Consider the following 8,341-nt stretch of genomic DNA (forward strand, 5'->3'; position numbering starts at 1 on the left):
GCAGGGGAACCTCAGGGACATGAGGAAAGGCAGCAGAACCACGTGGTGGGAGAAGGTTTGGATGGAGGAGATCCTGAAGCATTTGTCTCCCACCCTGGGAGGTCTGGAGATTCCCCCTGAGGATGCAGCCCCCTCCTCCCGCCCCGGAGAGCCCCAGCTGCTGCCGGAGCCACATGGAATCCACAGAGACCCTGCCTAATGTGGATCACTTATTGACCCTGCAGAGCCGGGGCTGGAGAGGGAGAGGAGGAAGTGTAGGGAAAGAGCTCCAATTAGCAGCACTGAGACCATATTTTATCCTCTGGAACAGGTCCCGGGCTGGCGGGCACAGAGCCAGGGCAGGAGCTGGGGCTGGGGCTGGGGCTGGTGAGCACCTGGCCCAGCACAGAGCTCCAGGACCCCCTGCAGCATCCCTGTTTATCCCCAGAAAATCCACCCGTGCCCACCAGTGCCCACCACCCTCCTCCACAGGGCTGTCAAGTACACAGGGTTGGGAGAAGGGAAGCAGAGCTGGGAGCCTCCCAAGCAGTTGCTGGGACCATGGGAAGAGACAGTGACCTCATGCAGAAGGATGGGCATGGAGACACCTTCCTCCTCAGCCACCTGCACTCCGCTTACCAGACCCAGATGCCCATACTTGTGCTCCAGATCACTGAAGCAATTCCTTTTCTCAAAGCACTGGGATGCTAAAAGAGGTGGGGGAATTTGCTGCAATCCCTGGAAAAACCTGGTCTGTAGCAGGAGATAGAAGTGTTGCTGGAATGTGGGAGGAGGTTTGGGAGCCATTCACATCTGTCTTGGCTGGGAAAAGTTGGAGTCCCCTGCACAAGGACCATCAGCTGAGGGGTGGGGGAGAACACCCACATTCCCTCCTGTCCTCCCCTAAAGAGGGGTCCTGAAGCAGGTCCCCAGGGTCCTTCACTGCTGCAAAGACCATGGAGAGTGAAAGGCTCCATTCCAATGGACAGATGGCCCCACTGCCTTCCTGCTCCAGCATTTCCTACCACGCCTCCCCTCTGGTACCTCCCGCATCCTCATTTACCCAGGGACTCATCTCCTGAGCCCTCTCAAATGTTCCTCCCAAACCAGGGATGCTGGGGAATCAGGGGATCTCACCTTCTCTGGAGTCACTCCAATACCCCAGGGAAGATGCTCTTCCCAGAGGAGCCTCAGAGGCTTCCCAAGCTGATCCCACCCCCATCGACCCTTGCCTTGAACCACATTCCTGTTGCCCAACAGGGAACAGGGAACACAAAGCTCCCAGCTCCCCCACCCATGGCACATACCCCACACCCCACAAATATTTCTCTTTTCTGGGATATCTTCCAGCTTGGGGAAAGAGAGACTTTCCAAGCTAATGGCTCATGGCAGGAGCCATGGGATAAGTTGCTGGCATTGCTCAGAGCAGTGAGCACCCCCTCCTCCCCTGCCTGAGGTCTGTGACAGCCTCACACATCACTGGGTAGGGCCATGACAGGTGGAACCTCTCTGGATGGAGAAGGTGAAGTTCCATGAGAGGAACGCAGCCCATGCCTGAGCTCTAATCCATGCAGGTTCTCCCTCTCCATGGCCCCATGGCAGGATGAACCGTGGGTCCCGGCTGCACCCTGGGCCAGGAATTTGGAGGTGGCACCAGGGCAGGTAGAGGGGATCTGGGTGGCATGGAGACGTTCTCCTTGTGGATGTCCCACCAAGCACAGTCCCCTGAGCTGGTGACAAAAGCAGGAGCAGAGGGAGCAGAGGCAGCTGGCAGAGGCGTCCCCCAGGCCAAGATAATAGGAGAGAAACCGTGACGTAAGGCTAGGGGAAGTGGAGTCCTGGCCTTTCCCAGGCTCTGCCGTGCTCCACGCTCCACTTCCCTGCCAGTTTATCAGCCACTGGAGCAACCAAGGGAACATCAGCCAGGACAGAACAAACAAACATCCGAGTTTGGGCTTCCTTCCTTCGAATAACCAAAAAAAAAAAAAAAAAACCCAAAAAAAAAACCCCAAAACACCCCCCCCCCCAAAAAAAAAAAAAAAAACCACACAAAAAAAAAAACCAACCCAAGAGAGATGGGGAATTCAATTAAATTAAAAAAGACCTAAACATGTCAAATAAATAAGCATTTGTGTTTCCATGGGGACATGATGCATTCCTAGGAGTGGGAGCCTGGCCTTGGGGAGAAGCAGTGTTGGAGCAGCAAAGCCAGTGATGCCACAAGTGGCCCCATCTGCAGCCCACGACTGCGCCCAAGGGACCAGCATAAGTCCCTTGGCTGTGATAGCCCTTGGATCACCAGAAGTCCTCCATGGACTCCCAGGTCCCCAATACACAGCCATGGCTCACCAGGAACTCACAGCCTGTTTGGAGGGGAACTCCAGGTAGGAGAGGTTGTTTTCCTCTTTCTGTTTCATTCCCACAGCAAAGGTAGGTCAGGACCAGGCACCTGGAGCTCCAGTCCATGCACCACCGTGTTGGGTTGGGTGTCGTGGTTTAACACAGCTTGGTTTTTAGTTGAAGAGAAAACCCATCAGTTATGGAAGTGATTCTCTGTGAGGATTGCTAACAGCTTCCTCCAGACTCCAGGGAACCAATCAGCTGGCTACTTTTGAATACTGACACCTTGTTAAACCACTTAAGAAAGCTGGACATGCCTCTGTGAAATCACATTTAAAAACTAACAAACCCTGGTGAAAACTCTCTTGTTTCTGGCCTTTGAACAGGTAACTGGATGCTGGCAGGGCCAGGCCCTGTTCTGCTGTGCAGCCTGATGAAGCCAGGCTGGGCCCTGCTCTGCTGCAATGGTGGCTGGGCTGGGCCCTGCTCTGCTGCAGTGCTGGCCGGGCTGGGCCCTGCTCTGCTGCAATGCTGACCGGGCTGGGCCCTGCTCTGCTGCAATGCTGGCCGGGCTGGGCCCTGCTCTGCTGCAATGTTGGCTGGGCCAGGCTGGGCCCTGCTCTGCTGCAGCGCTGGCTGGGCCAGGCCCTGCTGTGCTGCAGTGCTGGCCGGGCCGGGCTCATTCTGCTGCGTGGCAGGCCAGCCCGCAGCATGGCTCGGCTGAGATGCTGCTGCTGCCGAGTTCCACCCACAGCCACTGGACAGGGAGAGGGGAAGCTGTCTACCCATGGCGTGCAGCCACTGGGTTGTGGGCAGGCCGCTGAAATCCCGGCTGCTCCTGCTGCCATTGGGAGCCTGGCTCAGGTGCCCCCCAGCATGGCAGGAGCCGAAATCAACTGTGCAAGCAGCTCCATTACCATCACAGCAGAGATCATACGGCCATCCACAGCCTGGGTGAGATATCAACTCTTTCAGTGCACAGATGAAACTTACAGACATCAATCCTGTCTCAAGTAAGAGGAAAAGAAAGGGTGAAGACACATAGAGAAAACAACATGGGGACACCGAGATCAGTAAAGAAGGAGTCAAATCCCAGATGGGAGGAGAATGAGGAGATGCCTTAGTCTTGGGCTGAAATTCTCTTGTAAGGCTATGGTGAAGATATAATTGATACATCAGACTCCTTTCTTCCCTGTAACTCATGGAATGCACTGGGGGGATGTAGCATTCTAACTACCACTGTGAGCAGAGGCACCCGTGTTGAAGCAAGCAGATGCTGAAGTAGCTGTGATCCTATGAGAAGCTTGAACAGAGAGAAATGAGAGAGATGAAGAACCTTGCCCCAGGAATGGAAAAAGAAAACCTCTATTCCCAGAGATAAAAGAACTTTTGTTTCTATACTAGAACAGCTCATCCTTAAAATTGCACCCCAATAAGCTGAAATGACCCTTGGTGGTAGTGGGGAAACTACCAAAACTGTGGGAGGGACTTCGTGATTGCAGATTTCTGGGAGGCTGCTATTTGTGAAAATTAAAACCATGAGAGAACTGTTTCTTGTGGAAAAGTCTCCATGGTATGGCAGGAGAGACTCCTCACCCTAAGTGGATTGAAGAAAGATTATTTTACAGGTGGCAACCTGACTGAATATACCAAATTTGTTTCTTTACATTGTAAGTGGGAAAAAGAAAGGAAAGTTGGAGGGAGGAGAAGTGCTCTGAAGGTTTATTCTGATTTATAATTATTTTTCTTTTAATTCTGGTAATAAAGTTTTCTTTATACCCTTTAAAAAATTTAAATAAAAGGAAAAACAAAAATAAAAAAACCTGAGTTTGAACTTTCCTCACATTGGTAACATTGGGATCTACATGGCAAAATAACTGCATAAATTTAATAGAAGTTCAGAAGTTCAACTTAACCTCAGTTCTGGAGCAGACTGGCTGTCTTGGCTTGAAAAGACAGGTGTCTGCTTAAGGAAGGTAGGAGCACCCCTGAAATGGAAAATGTAAACCCCATCCCTCCAAATTATTATAATTTTGAAATTAAGGGGCTCTCAGGCAAATATATGGGAATAGGAATAACAGTTCTTTATTAGGAAAACGAAAAATACCAATGCAATAGTACAAACAAAAAAACCCAAACCACTGAGAGAGTCAGAATATGGTGTGACCCCCTGTGGGTCAGGGTGGTGGCAGCAGTCCATTCCATGGGGGCTCCATACATCTGCTTTCCACTTCCAGTTCATCCCTACGATGCGACAGGAACCATCAGTGAAAGCAGTGTACTGTGTTTCCTCTGCTGGCACTTGGTTGTATAGTGGAGCTTCTTCAGCCCTTGCCACTTGTTCCCACTCCTCTTCATCAGTGAGACCAAAATTCTTACCTTCCAGACAGTTTGTAAGTATCTCCAAAATCCCAGGGCGATTCAGGTTTCCAGTGCACGCACTCTGTGTGATGAGAGCAATCCACTTGCTCTGTGTGGTGTCAGTGGTGTGATGGGTAGAGGGAACCTTTCCTTTAAACATCCACCCCAGCACCGGCAGTCGGGGTGCCAGGAGGAGTTGTGCTTCCCTGCCAATCACCTCTGAGGCAGCTTGGACTCCTTCATAGGCAGCCAAGATTTCCTTTCCTTACTTCTCTGTGGGAGTGTAGTTTGCTTCGGACCCTCTGTAACTTCACTTCAGAATCCCAGTGGTCGGCCTCCAGTCTCCCCAGGCAACTTCTGCCAAAGGCTCCAGGAAGACCATGGTTCCCAGCTGCAGAGTAGAGCACATTCTTCACCTCTGGTCCTGTCCTGACTGGGCCAAGGGCAACCACATGGGTGATTTCCTGCTTGATCTGGGTGAAGACTTGCTGCTGTTCAGGACCCCAGTGGAAATCGTTCTTTTCAGGAGTGACCAGGTAGAGAGGGCTTACAATCTGGCTGTACTCGAGAATGTACATTCTCCAAAAGCCTCTGGCACCTAGGAAAGCTTGTGTTTCCTTCTTGCTGGCTGGTGGAGACATCACAGTGATTCACTTTAGTGGAATTCCCTCAGTTAGTGTTTCCCTCCTTGAGTTGATGAACCTGCACTGCCAGGACAGAAGTGGGTTTCCCCTCCCACCTTCCCATGTCTTCCCCATGGTCGTGCAGAGGGCATTAAGCAACTGAACCCCTTTCCTGGACTATCAGAAAACCCATCTGCAGTAGAACTCCTGAAGGTGGAAGAGCAACAAGTACCAACTCCCACCTCGACAGCGCACATCCAGCTTCTGTTTCATTCCCACAGCAAAGGTAGGTCAGGACCAGCCACCTGGAGCTCCAGTCCATGCACCACCATGTTGGGTTGGGTTAGGCCAAGGTGGGTCATTCATGCTGGGTCACATTGATCTTTTGCATTGGATTGTGCTGGGTAGGTCATTCACTATGGATTGGGTTGGGTCAGTTGGGTTGGGTCATTCCTGTTGGGTTAGACTGAGGAGGGTTTTCCATGCTGGATTACGTTGGAAATTCATGCTGTGTTGGGTCACTTGTGTTGGGTTGGGCCATTCGTGTGGGCTTCCCCTGGATTGGTTGGGTTAGGTTTGTTGGATCATACATGTCAGGCAGGGGTGAGGTGGGTTATTCATTAAACTGTTCCAAAACCCACAGCAACATTTTTCAGAGCTTTTCCCCTACAAACCATTTCTAGGAACAACTCCTTGGCTCAGCCACGCGTGGTTCCTGCTGCTTTCGTGGAAATTGCCACAAGATTTCCTGGAAAACGTGAATTCCCCGTCCTAACCTTGTCCAGAAACATCCCCCACTGCCGTGTGCCCTGCACGTCATCCAAAGCTCTGCTTGACATCAGCACCACCAAGGCCACTTCCAAGAAATCCTGGGGTAGGGAAGGGGGACGGATTTCTTGCACGACTCCACGGAGCAGGCCCAAGGGAGGATGCACCTGTAGGATCCGGAGTCTTTTTCCTCTGCGCGTGGCCACGGGAGCCCCTTGGCCCCAGCTGGCAGGGCCTGGCAGGGCCTTTCCCAGGCAGAGGGCTAATTCCGTATCCCCTGCCGGATGCGGGATCTCGTCACCAGCACCCGCTGCAGAAGGGAAGAGCATTGTGTGGGCTGTTGCTTTTTTTAAAGCCGTTTGTGACCCCGGGAGCAGTGTGTGAGTGAGGAAGGAGGGGACAAGGGGGAGGGCAGAAAATTCCCAGATCCCAGCTCTCCCTGGGAAATCCCCAGAAAGTTCCCAGGCACTTTCTTTCCCAGCACATGCGTTCCTACGTGCTGAGGCCAAGCAGCAGGTGCATCCCAGAGCGCTGGGCTCCTGGGGGGCACATGGGCTCCTCCGAGAGGGCCCCAGCACTGCCATTGCTGTCCCACGGGACCCTGTGGGGCACAGGAGGGACCACAAATCCCACTGAGCTCCAGAGACCACCATGCTCCACACTCAAGGAGAAACAACCCCGTGAGCACAACGCACAGGCCACACCAGCACTGCTCCACTGCCCATCCCAAAGGCAGCCAGTGGGGCACCACGGAAGGGGGATCCCCTCTCCCCAGAGCCCCCAGAGCTCCCAGCCCAGCCTTTCAGCTCAGGCACGCTTTGATCCTGTTTGCTCGCATCCATCACTTCCATCGGGAACACGCCTGGATCCCGCAGGCACCCGGTGCTCGTCCGAGGGGCTGTGCCCGGGCACGGAGGGAGAAGGGCCCGGGCTTCCTGCCAGGAAGGACCGAGGGACAGGCGACAGGCACTGCTCATCGCATCCGCTGCCTCCTCCCGGGAGCCGGTACCGGGACACGATCGCACCCCGGGAAGGGCCTGTGACAAATTCTCATGGAGGCCGGGATGCCTTTGCCGTGAGCTCACCCAGTGACTAAGTTGTTTATCTCCCGCGGGAGCTGCACCGAGGTTTTGGGAAGCAGCAGATCCCCAACAGACAGCTCCTCTGCCTGTTCCAGGCGCCGCCCCCACCCCATTCCTGGAGAACACTCGGAAATCAGGAATCCGCGGTGGCACCAGCGCGTCCCCTCGCTGCCGGGACAGCGACAGCGAGCGACTGCTCTGCCCACACACCCACGGCAGGGAAACTGGAAAGAATCAGAACACCTGGATCTTGGAAAACCGGGCATAGACATTCCGGCACAGCACTGGGGAGTGTCCCCGAGCGCTTTGCTGGGGCGGTTTGTTTGCACAGGTACCGGGAGGCACCGCTGAGACCTCATCCCGCCCCATTCCCAGCCCAGGGAGGCACCAGCACGTTTAAGCACAGAGCAGGGTGTCCCTACAATGTCCCTAGGATGTCCCCTGTTCCAGACCAGTTTGGACGGGGCTTGGAGGAACCTGGGATAGTGGAAGGTGTCTCTGCCCGCGGCAGGGAGTTGGAACGGGATTAGCTTTAGGGTTTCGACCAATCCAAACCATTCTGGAATTCTCTGCGTCTGACAGGTTCATCCTAATCCCTAGGTAACCACTCCCAGGACTCTTGTGTCACCACGTGTCATCTATTCTCCCCAGTGCCACCTGCCGCTCCCACTGCCGGCTCTGGAGGGTCTGGAGCTTTTTCTGATCCACCAACTCAGTCCCTGCGGGTGCTCCCTGCAGGACCCAGAACGTGCTGCAGAACAACCCGGAGCTCCAGGGACCGGAGCCACTGTCCCGAGGGTCCCGGCGGGTCCTCCCCGCGCTGCTCCGGGGCATTTGGGGCTGGGAACGCCCTGCAGGGAGGCGGCGGAGGGCAGGCTTGGGGCTGGGGGCGGTGGAACGGGGGCGAGGGGCGGCCACCGCCGGGCCGAGGCAGCCCTCCAGCGGGGAGCCGCCGCCGCCTGCCCGCCGCGCACCCCGATGAGCCGGTTAGGATGAAAATCCGCGCTTTGTAACCCAAAAGGTGGTGTGTGTATCCCCAGCACCACATCTGCTGCAGCGGGGAAGGACGGGGACAGGGACAGGAGAAGGGAGGACAGCGACAAGTAAGGGGTAGGCAGGGACAGGACAGGGATGGGAGCAGGAAAAGGGACAGGGACAGGGACGTTTTCGGGGCAGCGCCGCTCCTCG

This window comes from Passer montanus, unplaced genomic scaffold, assembly GCF_014805655.1.
Source record: "Passer montanus isolate IOZ18808 unplaced genomic scaffold, ASM1480565v1 scaffold76, whole genome shotgun sequence".
Taxonomy (NCBI): Eukaryota; Metazoa; Chordata; class Aves; order Passeriformes; family Passeridae; genus Passer; species Passer montanus.